Source organism: Canis aureus, chromosome 30 (assembly GCF_053574225.1).
Source record: "Canis aureus isolate CA01 chromosome 30, VMU_Caureus_v.1.0, whole genome shotgun sequence".
NCBI lineage: Eukaryota > Metazoa > Chordata > Mammalia > Carnivora > Canidae > Canis > Canis aureus.
This window is the reverse complement of record NC_135640.1, coordinates 23,716,391-23,734,480: the sequence shown is the minus strand read 5'-3', so window position 1 is coordinate 23,734,480 and position 18,090 is coordinate 23,716,391. Positions and strand designations below refer to the sequence as shown.

The window sequence follows — 18,090 nt, the reverse complement described above, 5'->3', positions numbered from 1 at the left end:
TAGGACTACATTTTCCGAGAAAGCAACATGCATTTTTTTCTTTTTTTTAAATACATTTCAATTGTTTTAGTATTAGGATTATTCATGGCTTATGAAATGAGATGAAGAATGTCCATTTTTCTTTTTTTCTAAACAGTTCCTACAATATTAGAATTATGTTTATTTATTATATGATAAAACTCACCTGAAAAGCATTCTATGTGATACATATATATATATATAACTTTGCATAAAGAGTTTCTTTAGTTTCTAATTAGATTACATTAGTGGTTGGAACTATTCAGTTATTTTATTTCTTCCTTAGTCAGTTTTTAAAAAATATTTTATTTATTTATTCATGAGCAATACAGAGAGAGGCAGAGAGAGAGGCATAGGGAGGAGAAGCAGGCTCCATACAAGGAGCCCGATGTGGGACTTGATCCCAGAAATCCTGGAACACTCTCTGAGCCAAAGGCTCAACCACTGAGCCACCCAGGCATCCCCTGAGACAGTTTTGATCTTATTGTTACAATTATATTAAATTCCCCTATATTTTTATATTTTTTTGTACGGGTTTATTCACAGTAACATTCATGAGTTGACTTCTACCATGTGGTTATAAATGTGTGTGTGTGTGTGTGTGTGTGTCTTCTACCTCATGTCACATTCAGGTCATTGTTTTTGCTGTTCCTTTCTGTATAGTTAGGTTTATTTTCCAAACGTTTTCCCACTATGATTGTTATTCTCTTTAGTCAATGCAGTATATAGGATTCTCTTATTACATTCTAAACTTTCTGGTAGCCATGGAATTTCTTTCTCTCCTCTGTCAGTGCAGCTGTCATTTCAGAATTTCAATTTTACAGTGGTTGGCAGAAGCGCTTAGTGTGAAAATAGGTCTGGTGGTTGTTTCTGAATCATGACTCTTGCTTTATCTTTGCTTGTAGGCTCCAAAACATCTTTACCCTTTTGCTAGTTCAATGTTAAATGTATAAAAGTTGTTTATTTTATCCAGGATTTTACTACTCCCCCACACCTGGAATTTTTTCTTGCATATATTTTATAATATTTTCCATATTATTTCAAACAGAGGTCTGTACTTTGGTGTACATCTCTAGCTGAATCTCACATGCTGCCACAATATTTACCAAATACAATATAATGAATGAAGATAAATATTGATGCACTAGATGGCAGTAATGGGAAGAAGACTGTCATACACCCCATCCTCCAAGTAAGTGTTACCCTAAATATAATTTATTAAATTATTTCTGATGGCCACCTATTTTCTCTTTTTCTAGTTTTCAGTAAGTTGAATCCATACAGTATGCATGAGCTATGTGGTAAGTACTATCTAAGGCACCGAATACAAAGTAATAACAAGATTTTCTGACAATCACTTCCTTATGATCATCCAGTTATAGTTTTTCAACTAGTATCATACTTTTTTCTCATTCTGATTTATAAATCATTGTTGAATGCTTCACATAGAAAGTAAAGTAATAATGATAAAATTTAGACTACAAAATCATTCATATGTATTATGTTGGGTACTTAGATTTTGTGAGCTTTGCGCGAGTTTAATGAAATCAATGAGATATTTAATATCACAAATACAGTCTCATTATAAAGTTAAGAATTGATAGGATACTACTAGTTTCTTCAAATGGAATTATTCTCTAGGTTATTCTAGATGTTAACTTAGAATCATAGTAGGTAAAAATCTGCAATAAGTAGAGTAAAATTATATATGTTTAGGAAAATGTAAGCCATTTGGTTGGAAGCCCTCCTTGAAAATCTTTCAAAAGGAATCAAAAGAAACACTGAAAAGGATATGAAATTTTGGATCAGAACAAATAACATATAAATATTCTGTTCCAAAATATCAATTACATTAGAAAGCCATTTAATGACTCTACTTATTTTCTTTAAAAGTAAAATGGAAGTAACCATATCTGACCAATTAAATTCATGAGATAAGTTAAGAAAGTGCAATTAAAAGTGCTACTGTAAAAAAATATACAGATGTTACTATAGTGCCCTAAAAGTACTAAATGTTTCAGAACACAATGAGATGAGGTCCGTTTATAATACATCCCCTTTTCTGGATGCGATAGAAGACCAAAACAAAAGAAAAAAAATCAACTGCATTGCTAAAGGCAATTGCTATTCAAAAGGAGGAAATTAATTTAAATTTTAGAAGTTGGAGACATTTCTGTAGTGTGACTCTTGGCACTGAAGGATTGGCAATGTTTATATTATTTCATTTCTAATGTATCTAACACAAGGTCTGGCACATACTCAATGCTCAGAAATATATTTACTAATTGCTTTCAGAGAAATGAAATCCTTTCATCAGAAGCAGGTCAATGTAAATATGTTCTCTCTATATGACAGAAAATAAGGAAATTGTCCTCATTGTTGCAAAAGCTCTATCAGAGAGTAACGGGAATGAATGAGAATTAAATTAGATAAGATTAACCTTGGCAATAAGGTTGAGGTCCTGGAACTTATTTCTGAATTTTTAGGTTCTTGTGTTTTTATTTCACTGGTAAAACTTGTTCTCTGCTTCCAATCTGAAATCGAAATGCTAGACATCTTTCCAAATTTGAGAATGCATTATTACAGAATATTTCTGCATTGTTTAGGAAAGATGACATTGTTAACCATATTATTTTGTTGCTTTCTATCTCTCTACTCCCCTCCATCCTGGGGCTAAAAAGGATTACTTGAGATCCAGCTTTGGACAGTGGATAACTGGAACAATATTCTTGGTTTTTGTGTGCAGAAATGAATTTATAGTCATAAAAATGTAGAATTGAAAAGGAAAAAAAGGCTGAATTGGATTGGTCACTTGGAGCAAAGTAAGTACCTGCTCATAGGACATTTCAACATACAAGCACATTGTTTGATCAAAACTGATCACAAATATATGAGAATAGAATAAGAATCAAAAGAGCTTTAATGCTACCATAAAAATAATAGTTCACAATGTACTAAAGTCTTCATTGTGAAACACAGAACAGAAAGTGAAAGATAAGTTATCTTTAATAATATCATTAATAATGGCCAGTTACTTAACTGTTCTTTCTTAAACTTCTTTTCTGGTTTCTCTTAATCAGTGCAATACAGTTCTTAGGGATTGTCCAGTTTGAGGTTGCTTTGGGAGAAAGTGAAACCATTTTCTGTTTCCTTACTAGGAAAATAGAACAAAGCCTAGTTGACAGGAATTGGTGAGGCTTATTCAATCTGATACTCAGTAGATGGTTTGTAACTCTAATTTCTTCTCCTTTTCCTTTTTTAGTTATGTGAATAAATTTTAACTCTTATCATGTTATTTTAACATGCTAGCCATGTTCTAATACATAGATCTGCTGTTTAAACTTTCCAAGGAAAATAAAACTGCAGATAATTTTCTCAAAAAATGCTAGACATAATTTCTGTAAATAATAGTTCTTAATAGCTGGAAAGGACATAAAGTATATGCAAGTTAAATCATCTGGAAATGAATAAACAAACATACATCTGAGTAAAGTACATATGTAAAATCAATTTCAATGTATGAATGACTATCCTCAGCTTCTGAATGCTAATTCATACAATAAGGAATAATTATACAATCAAAGAAGCATGTTTGACTATATATCAAATAAATGGCCTACCCAAGGAAATAGAAAACAATTAACCTAAGAGAATGATTCAGTGATGCTGACATCATCCATTTGATTTAAAATGCTTCATTCTACCACAACATGAACTGAAGTATAACAGTCAATGCCCACTTATTTAAAATGTCCATTGAAAAATATATTTTGTATCATTAAACACATTGATATGCAAAAAAAGTATGCTAATCTCTAAATATTGATGGTAAGTCTGGTTTTGGGTGATGGCACCTTATTTCTGTCTTGAAATAACACTGAGAGGGGATCCCTGGGTGGCACAGCGGTTTAGCGCCTCCCTTTGGCCCAGGGCGTGATCCTGGAGACCCGGGATCAAATCCCACGTCGGGCTCCCAGCGCATGGAGCCTGCTTCTGTCTCTGCCTCTCTCTCTCTCTCTCTCTGACTATCATAAATAAATAAATAAAAATTAAAAAAAAAATTAAAAAAAAAAACACTGAGATAAAGCTGTGTACTAGACAATGTAAAATGAGAGATAGTAGACCAATATCATTTCTCCCAAACAAAGACATTTTGGAGTTTCATCGTACAGACAGAACAGTCTTCCAAAAATATATATTAAAAGTGATCAGCTATTATTGAGTTATTTCAATGACTGTTGCAAAAGGTGTTTTACCAAGGACACTAATCTCCTTATAGTCTGTATGATGATGAAGGCTAATTAAATGGCAAACAATTTAAACAATAAATAACATTAGATTCATTTTTGATGTATTTTACTTCTCACTGAATAGATGATTTGTCTTAGGAAAGATATTACTTAGGGTACCTTGATTTTTTTGTTGTTGTTTTGCTTTGTTTGATTCTTCTTCTACCTTTTATTTAGCCTAATGTACAGCTGTGGACAAGAGCTGAGACATTATCTGCAACTAGGTGAGATCATACCCCACCATATAAGACTCACAGACTGGCAATTTGATCCAGACACTCAAGATTCCTAGTTTTAAGAGAGACAAAGGAGGCACAACCTTTGTTGTGACATTCACAACCCTTCAATAAAGGAAGATAAATTAAATAATGAAATAGAAGAGATATTTGCCAACATTCTCCCTCTAGTGGAGCAGTCATCTTGGCATCTCAAATCCCATGAAGGTCCTTTGGTGCCTCTTGACAATGCCAAAATATCAGAAGATCCTATTGTGACTTGAAATTCCCCTTGTAATTCACTTGGAGAAAGGGCAAGTCACACCCTCTGTGACCCTTTGAACTGTTCTGAAAACTATCAACACGTCTTCCTGTCCACTCTGTCCAAGGGATAACCCTAACTCTTCCTTAAGTATTTTCTGCTAAAATGGCTCAATTGAAGCTGAGTCATCCAGAACAGTTTCAGGAATTGTGTATCACTGGCATGTTCAGGCTTTTACTATACTTGAATGTTTACTATACTTGGATGAAATGTTCCATTTCACATGGGTTAGCAAACTACCTTCTGCAGGAAAAATATAACGACCTTTTTTAAATTTTTTCTCTGAATAAATTTTTTTACTGAAATTCAGCCATGCCAACTCATTTAGGCATTGCCTGTGGCTAACTTTGTGTTACAATGTTGAATACAGTCTCTACAGAAACTCTTTGTAGAGAGACTGTATGGCCCACAAAGCCTAAAATATTTACTATCTGGCCATTCACAGAAAGATTTTGCTGATCCCTGCTCTAATAAATAAAAAAAATAAATAAACATATTTCCCAGGTTTAATAATTTGTAATCATGCTCTTGATGGGGAACAAAGATGGGAATTACTATGATATAGATTAAGAAAATAACACAGAAGTAATATTGCAAGATGGCTGTCTCAGTGACTCGGTGGGTTAAGCATTGGACTTTGGCTCAGGTATGATCTCAGGGTCCTGGGATTGAGCCCCATGTCTGGCTCTGCACTCAGTAGTGATTTTGCCCTGAGGATTTTCTCTCTCCCTCTTCCCCTCCCACTGCTCACTCACCCTCTCTCTCTCAAATAAATAAATAAATAAATCTTAAACAAGCAAAAACAACAACAACAAAAAAACAAACTTCAAGATAGCTAGGATTTGCATGAACATTGAAGTCATTTTCCTTGATGCAATTATTAGTTCCCATCATATTCTGTCAATTCCAGAACATAATCCTACCAATATTCATGTTATTAGAGAATATATAAGCAAAGAACTATAATATTTTGTTAGGTAATATAAAATTAAAAATGACCATTAAAAGGGGAATAAATTTTCTATGAAAATATTCTGATCCAAATATTCTTAGATAAGTGCCACTCACAACATCAGGAAATTAAAAACAATCACTTAACAACCTTCATGCTGACATTACCAACTTAATAAGGAGGTCACGCAATAAAGACAAAATAAGATGTTTTGATTTAACCATAAGTGTTTTTCATTTTTCCTCCTATAGAATTGTGACCTCATAAAATTAAAATTCCGTACTTTTGTGAATTACGCATTTGAACTAACTCTAAAACTCTCTACTGCAATTTATTATGATGGTTTCTCAGGGTTTTCGTACTTTAAAAGTCTCCTAAAATTTAATCATGCCAATAATTCATTTAAAGGTACTGTGCTTATTTAGTTCACTGAAATCCTACCCAATTCATAAATAAAAAAAAATTCTGAATACATAATGCAATACTTCTGCATTTAGCCATCTGTGCACAATATGAATCATTTAATATTTTCAAAAGGATTTTATAAACCACAGCTTATATTTATCATTCTGTCTTTGATAAATAGCTATCTAAGCAAGGAATGGCCCTAGCAATTAGTGTAGCTATTCATGTAAAATTTTTCAAGTATCATTTTGATATCTTAGTATGATGAATTTACTTTATTCCTTTTCTTAATTTCATAAGAGAAAATTTTCATTTCATATTTCATGACTATAAACCTCAAATATGTTTCTATGGGAATTATAAACTATCTAAAATGAAGCAATTGCCTCATTCCTAACAAGACTCCTAAATTGTTAAGATAAATAAGAGGCTATATGTTTCAAATATAATTTTTCCTTATTTTATGCTAACTGACCAACTCAAAAGAATTTTGAGAGTATTTTTTATCCTCTTCCCTATCATTTACAACCCAACAATTACTTTTTTTTTATTTCTACTCTTCCAAGTTTTGTTAATGATATCACTACCATGATAAAGAAAAAACCAACAACTTTTATATAAGAGAAAATAAGATGACTACCATTTACAGAATATTGAATCCAAAATAATCCCTAACAAAATCTGATAACTGAACAGAACAAATATATGCTCTGTCATGAAAAACTCCATTATTAGAAGGCTTAATACTCCCTAGGTTGACTTAAAATGAGTGGGTAAGTGAAAATTTACTACTATATATTTGAAATGTCTTAGTATAAGGTTTTCCTTTCATGCAATTAATATTGTTTAATAAAAGAAAATTGCTGATAAATAAAAATAATACTAGAAACATGGATTATTTCTAGAAAATGCCTATATTTTGATATTATTTCTCCAGAAGTATCACAACACATGCACACCCAGAAAATAGTATGATAATAGTACATATTAATGTTCACACATGTGATTGATGTATTTAATATGTTAACATCTGATTAATATCATAACTTTTAGAAAACTTGGAATTACATGAAATAATATATAAGCCAGAAACTGTTATAACTAGAAGGAATTTAGGAAACCACTGACCCAGAATTCTCCATTTTTCATCTAACTTAAAAATGGATACTTCACAGTCAAAATCATTTGTCCATTGAGAACTATACAACTATCAATTTAACCAGAATTAATGACAAATGTCATAATTCTAGTGAATTAGACACAAATATCCTGACCAGTGACATTTCCATTATTTCCACACACAGAGAAATGAAGCTAAAATTTAAATCAAGAGACCAGTTTTCTTGTTCCACTTTGGTAACTCAGTATGCCTGTGACTGGGAGCATGTATATTACCTAGAATTTTCTGAATTACAGCTTTTTTCTTCCACAAAATGGATACCACAGGATCCCCTTAGTATTTTCATAAGGAGCTTAGGTATAATACATATGAAATCACTTTAAGTTCCTAAAACCTGCTAAGCAACATCATTTGATTTCCATTAATATTCTTTCATTGTGAATATTCCTAATAGAAAGTTACTAATGCAGAAGAACTGTTAAATATTTTCTCACATAATTCAAGGTATTTTTATTTTTGATGGTTCAAATAACAGTGCAATATGTAAGATTTTGCAGATGGGCTAAAACTAATGGTATTTTATATATAATATATATATTATATATATATATATTATATATATATAATGAATGGGCTTAAAATCCATTTTATGGTTGGAAAGATGTGAGTGATGTAACCAACTATCTGAATATTCAGATATGGATAGCCCTACACATAGGTTTATTTACTTCTCCTTTAGGACTAAACTCATACAATGATTCAAAGTGAACAATTCTTTGGTTTAAAATGTCGATATGCATGTTCGCCTATTTCTAAAGTATTTCTTTACAATCTTACAGAAGAATTAAAAAAAAAAAAAGCCTGGTGGAGGGCATTGCCATATAAAGAATCTTCAATCTTTTATGCTTCTAGCTTTAGTTACTCCACTTTCGGATTTCTGCTTGTGGTGATATAGTATGGAGTCAGAAGACATAGCCAGGTGCACTGCTCACAAATGAGCCTGTGAAACTTTTCCCAGGTGGCTCTTCCCATAGCTGGTGCTTCTGTATGGACTAGCCTCAACACTGTTTACTTTCTCTAGAGGAAAGAAAGAGCTACTATACAAAGATACAAATAAAATAATAAGAAAATGGTTGCCTTAATCTAAATGTTTTTAAAAAGCATTTCCTCCTAAAATTAAAACAACAACAACAAAAAAATTGAAAAAGCAAGCAAAATAAACTTCTGGTATCAGACAGGCAATGGTAGAAACAGCTGCAGAAAATATGATAATAAGAGAGAAAGCTTAATTGAAACAGATGTTTTAAAACGTGCAATTTTAAATGGTATATAAACACTGATGTAAAGTAAATTTTAAATAAAATGTAATGGATTGGAAGCATAATTAAAACCCACAAAAAAACTCAAAAATAATCTTGATGAAAATTGAATTAGAGTGACAAACAATAATTGGCTTTGCCCAGAAAACAAAGTATTAGTGGAAAAAGGTGACTTTTTATTTTAACTTCAGTGATATTTTTAGGCAAACATGTATCTAACAACATCTTAGTAGACATTTTTGAGTGATGATAAACTTCAGAGAGAATCCAACTTTGAAAAAAAATGCCCTCTCAACATTTTGAAACACAGTTCAATAAGTTCCTACAATGCAAATTTCTCAGGAATTTTAAAAGACCTCATTATTAAGCTAATCAATAAAAAGATTTAAATTTATCATATCAGCCCAAATTCTCTCTTCATTCTAGCCTAGACATTGTCAAGGATAGTGAAGATCCTGTGATTTTACTCTACTTTCAAGCCAACAAGACCAGTTGCACAGTTTCATAGAAGATTGTAAAAAAACACCTGACTCAGAGTAAAGGATTTTATTATGTACAATACAATAGGCAGTATCACACACACAAGAATAATCTGCCAGCTTTCCTTGCTCCACCTTCCACAGGAGTCATGTAGGTAGGCCTAAGTACATGACTTTTCATAGAATGGGTCCCAGGAGGTTTAGGGAACCTAAATATTTTATAGTAGATAGTAAGGAATTATGCCTTTTGTTCTATAAGAAGATATAATCTCTATCATTCAAACTATTTTGCTATACAAACATCTTAAAAAAAATAGTCCATGACAAAAGGCAACCAGATCCTTGCTCTGCAAAATGTACAGTAATATAAAACAACATGGAGTATATTTTCCCAATACATGTTTATATTGACACCAGATACAGATCTGAAACCAGGGTAAACCTAAGTGGTTGTCTGAGAAGATCTATCCCTTCCTTATCTAAATTTTTCCTTCACCTTTGGCACAACTTAATTTCAGTTAACTATACTAACTGCTGTCAAGTCATACTTATTGCACATAACCACATTTTTTGTAATGTGAACATTGGAGAGAGCAGAGGTAGTGGAAAAAGACTGTTGAAAGAGTTCTGCATACTCAAACATAGATATAAGAATGGCCAAAGTGAAACCCACACACATGTGTGCTGCATATCTCATAAAAGCCAAAGGCTTCTGGAATGTAAGAGTTGTTACCACACAAATGTTAATATTAACTAAAATGTATCTGAATTTGGTATATTCAAGTTTTTATAAATTCTCTTTTAAAATATAATTTTCTTCTTACACATTTACCTTTATAGAAAGCCATTTTAGTTTTTCTCACTCAAAGGCCAGAGTGGACTTGTCTGAGGACTGGATTTATCCAAAGTTTCATTTACTCACATGAGTGTTGTTAATGCTATCAACTGGGAACTCAGCTGTGGGTGAAAACACCTGCATGTAGCCTGTCCATGTATCTGCCTGGTCTTCTTCAGAGTGTGCTTCCCTCATTTGAAGAGCAAAAAAATGAAGAGATCAAAGAAGGAGCTGAACTTCCTTTATGACCTAGCCTCAGATGTCACATAGCAACACTTCTGCTGTAGTCATGAGTCCTTGGATAAAAGGGATCCTCGTCTTCAGTGAGAATATCAAAGCCACATCATAAAATGAATGGTGGGAGAGGTGATATCATCTTGACCATTTTTGGAGAATATAATCTACAAAATCCTATATGCACTGTTGTGTTGGAAATCTCTTGCATTGGCCCATGAGAGTTGATTTTGTATACTCTTCTCAATCTGCATTCAGTGACATCACATTAACCATCAGACATCATAATACTGAAATTTGGAAATCAAATAAAAATTGTTAAAAATACTTTTGTTTTTCTTTTAAATCAGGGTTACCTGTTAAATATTTATACCGTCGTATCACTGCCCATGTGCCATTTTATCCATTTTTGACATATTTTAATTATTCTTCTAAGCCACATTCTTCTGTCTCTGGTTTCCTATAACTTCAATCCTGTGATACAGTATTAACATATTTGTTTATCCCCTTAGTAAGAGAGTGAGAGAGAAGAAAAGAAAGAAAATATTTACAGGTAGAAGATAGAGATAAAATCCTAACAAATTTGGGAAGAAAGGTCTTTAACTATAGTGGTCTTATTTTTGAATCATATAGTAGAATCTTAAATGGTATCATCCAATTCATATTCACTTTGCCCTAGGTTAGCACTCCTGTTGGTCATGGTAGCTTGCTTGTTGGATAACTCAAAGCTTCTTTCCAGAAGTATCTGACCAATTAACAATTCCTTTTAAGTATTTGATGTGATTTCTCACTAAAACATATAAAAGTAAATAGTGTACAAAAGAAGTGTCCCACAAAATCCTCCTCTTACCCCATTTGGGGTCAGAATTCGTCAGTCCAACCAGTGTAGTAGACCTCTCCCTTGTTGTTTCCTATTCAGTTCAAAGTGGCCATTTGGTCCTTGGAGCCAAGGTCTCTAGACCAACAGGACCCATCAACAGTCATGGGAAGAAAACATCTTTTCTTTTTCTTTAGATTTATTTATTTACTTGAGAGAGAGAGAGAAAAAGAGAGAGTATGTACGTGCATGACAGGGAGGGGAAAGGCAGAAGGAGAGAATCTTTAAGCAGACTCCCTGTTGAGTGCAGAGCCCAGTGAGGGGCTCAATCTCACAACCCATGAGATCATGACCTGAGCTGAAACCAAGAGCTGGATACCCAATCAACTAAGCCACCCAGGAACCCTGGGAAGAAAACATCTTATTGGCAGATCATAAGAGGCAGTAAGGAGAGAAGCTGCCAATTTTCTGTATCTCTGAAGACCAGACATGTGAATCCTAGACCTGTGTAAATAGCAGCATATAGTGGTTACTGATTCAAAGCAAATAACACGTCCTGGTAAACATTAACAGAGCTACATACTGTGTTGACAGCTAAAGGCACGCTGTTCTACCAGGAATGCTATGCTATCAGTCATACTGTTTTAGGGTAATCAAAAATACCAGTGAACACCAAGAGTAGGAGCTGAGTGTTGCATTTCACACAATGCAAAGGAATTCCCTAGTCAGAAGCAATGTCCTATTATTCAGTATGAAAGTGAGCAAGGCATTATATAAACTATGGATGGTGGTTTTGGCAAAATATTTTCAAGCAATGAAATAGAAATCCACTGTTAGATTATTTTCCAGTGAGAATAGAGCACTATACTTTCCATGATGGAAAATTTAAAAATTTGCCATTAAGTATATGGCTGGCCTCACTGAGAAATATCAATAATCTCTACAAATCCTAAAGGAATGTGACATTGTTTTTACTATAGTATTTTGTTCAGCAGAAATCTTCTAATGGCTTTCACTTGGCATTGCTCCTCTAAATGCTCTAACTCCACGGATCAGGAAATCAGTATGGAGATTTTGACTGTTGTTGAGTATTGTTGTTGAAACTATACATCCTGAAACTGGGCAAGTAGACAGAGGGTGGGTTTTGGAACTCCTGTACCTACTGGAACCAAAAAGCCATAATCCCATATTCTTCCTAGGTCTAGAGGAATTATTGTCAATTAAGTAACAGTGACCACTATTCCCACCAATTCTAGCTATATTCTCTTCCCTATTATACAGTCTGAAGAGTGCTTTGGGACAAGTTAAGAGGAAGATGTACATTATAATTTAGGGGTAAGGTAGTGTTCTTTCTCAAGGGCACTCAGCATTCTCTTTATTCATAGACTTTTGGGAATGTGATAAGTCTTTAGTCTAGGAACTAGGATTTGACTGTCTTTGGTGATTCAAGTCAGACTTCTGTCTAGGAGTCTTAGAAATTTTTTACATCACAAATCAAGAGCTTTTTAGTTACTGTTATTAGTGCTGTTATTTTTGATGATGATAATGAGGATTATCATTATTATTTCATCATTAAGTTTCCTGTGATCTGTTAGCCAGTGTTCAAAATCTCTGTACAAACATTCTGATCACAGCTATGATCTGCTTATCATTATAGTAGTCACATCCATCTTGACTTTGGCAATTTAGCCCTGACTGTTGTTCTCCTGCTTCCTTGGGAGTCTATTACCACCAGAAGTGGTAAGCGTAGAAGGCCTGGTACAAGGAAAACACTCCCCACTGTTATTCCTGGCATAATAGGAATAAAAGATACCACAGCACATCAGAAATTTTTGGACAAAATTTGATCCAGTGACTCAACTTCCCATACTTTGTAGAAATAAATCTATAGGAACTCCAATAGATAAATTGCCTATATGTTTAATTATATGTGGATTATTTCTATAATGTACCACTTATAAATATATTTGAAATTATTAAAATAATATTTGTCCATTTAAATTTATGACTCTAAAATTTTCCAATTTTACATGTTATTTTAATTATTTTCCCTAAAAACAAGTCATGGTGGCCAATACTATAAAGATATTATTCGGATTCCTGTTTTCATTCACTTGCAGAAAGTACAACATCAATAAGTTTGCCATAGACTGCCAAGATATTAAATATAGTTAATACTGTTTTAAGGAAAACTAGGAATCTTATTTTAATATTTTCATTTGAGAGTGTGCAAAAAGTAAATCAAGAACTAGGAACACTTAATTGGAAATGTAATTTATTAATCTTGGGAAAAAATAATTTGCTTTTGTTTTAGTTATTTAACTTTTGTCTTAATGAATGAATCCAGGCAAAGAACATTTCAGTGCCAATCCAATGAAATAAAGGACAATTTTTAAAGAATATACCAGGATAAGAACTTTAGAGAAGAATATTAAAAAAAAAGTAAAAAAAAAAAGAGAAGAATATGAATCAGAATTGATAAGTAATAACATTAAATTGTATTTGTAAATAGTTAAGATGGCACAAACCATTAAACTAAATATTCGTATAAAATGTAAAAATCATAAAACAGAAATATCTTAAATATGTTCTCTTTGTCTAAGTGTGTTCTCTTTAGTATTGCCCTTAAGAAAGTCATAATGAAAGACCACAGACTGTCTTAGATTATAAAAATTTAACTGAAAATTTTGGTTAGCCAAGTGACTTTTTCAGTCACCCAATATCACAAACAAAGCAGAAGTATTTGCAGAGAATCAGGAAGTGATTAAGATGCAAATAAATGTAGCATTGTAGGCTTTATGTATCTATTTCCCTAAAATATTTTTTGATGGTCTTAGAAGATCTCTCTCTTCTATGGCTGGTAGCTAGATTCTGTATCAACTGCTACACAATCTAACTCTGATTTTTAGGGGGAAGTGAGGAGTAGCATTTACCTTGACTTTGATCTGTTTCTCATTAGATTCAGTGCAGGAAATGTCAGACCAAAAATAATGAAACTGTTTTAAAGTAAACTAACTGTATATAATTTCAAGAATATTTATAGAAATAAATAATATAATATCTATCACACATAAGGAAAACTTTAAAAAACATGTTTCCCTATAGAAAATTATAAGACATGCCAAAAAAAAAAAAAGGAAAATGTGTCATGTCTCATAATAGTGAGATATGTAAATCAATAGAAAGTGACCTAGAAATGACAGAAATATTACAATTAGTAGACATTAATGCTATTATTAAAACTATATTGCAGGGGTGCCCAGATGGCACAGTCAGTTAAGGTTTTGGCTAAGGTCATGATCTCATGGATGTGCTCCATGCTCAGCACAGTCAGCTTGAGATTCTCTCTCCCTTTACCCGCCCTCCCAACTAATGCTTGCTCTTTCTCTTAAAATAAATAAATCTTAAAAAAATACTGTGCTGCATATGCTCAGCTAACATAGAAAATATTTTTAAAAAACACAAAATTAACTTTAAGAGATGAAAACCACAATGCACCAAACTGAACTGACAGTCATTTAGGAATTGCAGATTAAGAAGAAGAACCTGAAAACATTAGCATAAATTATCCAAAATGAAATATGAAGAAAAAGAGAATTTAAGAGAAATAAACAAAGCATCAGTATGCTGAAGGATAACTTCAGATCAGAGTAAAATTAGAATTCCCAAAGGAAGAAGAGAGAAAGGTGGGGCAGAAAAAGCATTTGAAGAAAAAATGGCAGCAAATATTCCAAATTTGATGAAAACTACAAACCCAAAGTTTCAAAAGTTTAAAGAACTCCTATCCCCCCCAAAAAAACATGAAGAAGAAAGCCCCCAGGAGGGCAAATCAAAATATAATTGCAAAAAGTTATAAAAAAGAGAAATTCTTAAAATCTAGAGAAAAAAGATTCAATATGTGCAGAGGGGAAAAAACACAAAGATGACAGCAGATCTCTAATGAGAGATATTTCAAGACAAATGCCAATGGAGTAATTTTATTTTTGGGGGGGTAACTTTTAAAGTACTGAATGGAAGAATAAAACTGTCAATCTATAATCTATCCACAGGAAATATCTTTAAAAAACAAAAGTGAAACAAAAACACTATCAGATATGCACAAAATAAAAGAATTCATTATCAGTAGACTTGGGGCAGCACAATAAATGTCAAAAAAAATTCTTCGAACAACAAAAAACAAAAGATATCAGATAAAATATGAATCCACAATAATAAATACATTATGGGCACTAAAAATGATAACTGTGAGATTAAACATACAAGAGTTTGTTAATTATTTCCATCTCTTTAAGGGGTAATTTTTTTAGGGGCATTGAGTAGCTCAGTTGGTTAAGTAGCTGACTCTTGGCTACTTGGTCATGGCTAAGGTCATGACCTCAGGGTCTGAGGATTGAGAGCCACATCTGTCCCTCTCTCTCTGCCCCTCCCTTGTTCATGCACGTTTTCTAATAAATAAATATTTTTAAAAATGAAATAAAGTGTAATTTTTAAATAAAGATATAGAATGACATTTATAACATATTAAAGATAAAAATTATGGCAAAAACAACACAATTTACAGTAGGAGTGACAAAGAAGTCTATTATTGTGAAGTTCTTACACTATAACTGAAATGGTATAACAGTGGAAGGTAGACTATAAGTTAAAATTGTATACTAGTAAAAGAAAAGAAAATTAGAGATGATATAATATTAAATATGGAATGAAAACTAGTGAAATCTAGAGCAAAATATTATAGAAACTATCAATCTAGTCACTGGAAATACATTCAAAGGGAAGACAGAAAAATATAGGACCAAATTATCAGGAAGTTTTACAGGAATACTTAATTTAACACTATTTATTCAATATAAGAAAACAAATTCATTTCAACATAAGAAGTTTGTTGAATACCTATCATAAAAGGTGAGATAAAATAGCAATTCCCAATATATTTTCATTAATTCTCAGGATTGGAAGGTGGTAAGAGATTTTATATATCTTTTCGTAAATCTCTCCTTATGAAGATGATGGCACTGAGGTCTGGCAGTTATTTCCAAATTCAGAGAACAAATTATTCTCGTAATTTGGATCAATTTCAATAAATAGAGTGCCTAGCAGATAGGCAAGAGTAAAATGCTTCATAAATAGTTGTTGGAGACAAAGATATCCTGACAAAGGTATCAATATTAAAATTTATGTAGCTGGAGATTTATTTTCAATCCATTTTTTGTTGTTGCTTAAATAAATGTAAACATGCACTAAGGGATGATCTCAGATACACACGAATACTTTGAACGTTTTAAAGAGTTAATTACATTATTTCCAACTTGACAGCTAACAAAAAACTAATGCCAAGTGATGGGAATATCAAATGATGCTAAGTGAATGCGATCTTATAGTCTCGTTATGGTTAGTATTCTCGGAGAATATTTTCTCAAGTGAATCTTGAAAAACCTTCTCTTGTCCACTGAAATATAATTCTTCCATGGCAGAGAGAGAGAGAGAGAGACAGAGAGAGAGAGAGAAAGAGGCATATAAGTGGAGAGTACCTAACACTGAATATATATGTAATGGGTTCACCTGGTTTGGGATATTATTTAATTTATTCAACAGAAGACAACAAAATTGCATAGAGGTAAAAGTAAATTTTTAAAAAGGCAACAGTATCTATGTCTTTCATGATAAACTTAGATGGTCTTGGAAGATCTCTCTGTTCTGTTGCTGGTAGCAAGTTTTTGTTTCAATTGCTAGATAATCTAAATCCCATTCTTAGGGGGGAAGTAAGGAATAGCATTCACCTTGACTTTGATCTGTTTCTCATCACATTCAGCTGCAGAAAATGTCAGACCTAAAATTGTTTCAGCTTTGCCATAAGGCTTCCGGGAGGGACATTTTTTTTTTTCCTCACTGCATAATTCACTTTGTAATACCAGGAAATGTGGGTTTCAGAAGACTAAAGTGTTTGAGAAGGAGGGAAAAGCAACAAATTCCTTTGACCTTTCTCTTTTTCTTTCTTTTTTCTCTTGTTTACTTATTGTAACAGTAATCCCTACATCAGGTCTCAAGCAACATTCAGCTTGGCAAACACCGTCGAATATTCTTCCGAGTGCGATTTCTAATTAAATTTCAGAGAACATTAAGGCAGGCTTTCAAGTTTCCCTCAGCAAAGCTTCATGCCATCTCCTTAACTCTAGCAGCGGAACTTCCCTGCTATTTCACTAATTGAACCAGAGCCTTTAAAACCTTAAGATACAATGTCTTTCAAATGGTTCTACCAATTACAGTTCAGTATTTCTAGCTGTGATTGCAAGAATATCATTCAAATAATCCATACAAAATTTAGCTGATTCTTCCCAGAGAATCAAAAAAAAAAAACAAAAAAAAAAAACAAAACAAAAAACCAAAACAACAACAACAAAAAAACATGGCCTTTGGGATCAAATGAAACAAAAACATATTTTTCATCTCTTTTGCACCTGTTGGTCAAGTCAGAACACAGGGTCATATGGTCATTCTATCCTGAAGAGAATTCCTGGAGGGACACATAATCCCTTCTGAGACAGGAGTAATCTTGTAAAGCAATGAATTTTCAAATAATCCTAGAAAAAATAATTTGATCTCTTATATCATCTTCAATCAGATACACATATTCATGACATTTCTCTGTAATTAATGTATGTCTAATTTACTTATTGCTGACTGTGGAGACATACTGATATGTTCTTATAAATTCTCCATAACATAGGAAATAGTAATTTGTCCCATTTAAAATGTTTGAGTGCAGAAACTGTATGTAAATAAATGGGATAGTGACTCAGGATTTGGCATTTTTATACTGAATGTATTTGCTTAGTTTAACAGAATAGCTTAGAGATTTTTAATATCTTCAATTAATTTCTTGATCTAATTACTAGTATACCCAGAAAAAAGAGAGATTTGGTATTTTCTAGGTTTATACTTTTCATATTCTAGTACATCCTGCTGATTTAACAGCTTTAATTGCCTCCCTGATATAGTATCAGACTGACTCAAAATGGCAAAGCTAACTTATGTCACAGAATTAAACCACAGCAACACCTAGCATCCTAAGCACTGCCTTTCCT

General features: G+C 32.6%; 1 long non-coding RNA gene across 1 annotated transcript in view; it reads right to left on the bottom strand.

Moving 5' to 3' along the window:
* The window catches only part of LOC144301781 (uncharacterized), a 327,386-nt gene extending 317,123 nt beyond the window's left edge, over positions 1-10,263 (bottom strand). The window contains exon 1 of the long non-coding RNA XR_013368639.1: positions 10,042-10,263. This is a non-coding gene — a long non-coding RNA (uncharacterized LOC144301781). The remainder of the gene's footprint in view (positions 1-10,041) is intronic.
* Positions 10,264-18,090: the final 7,827 nt, after the last annotated feature.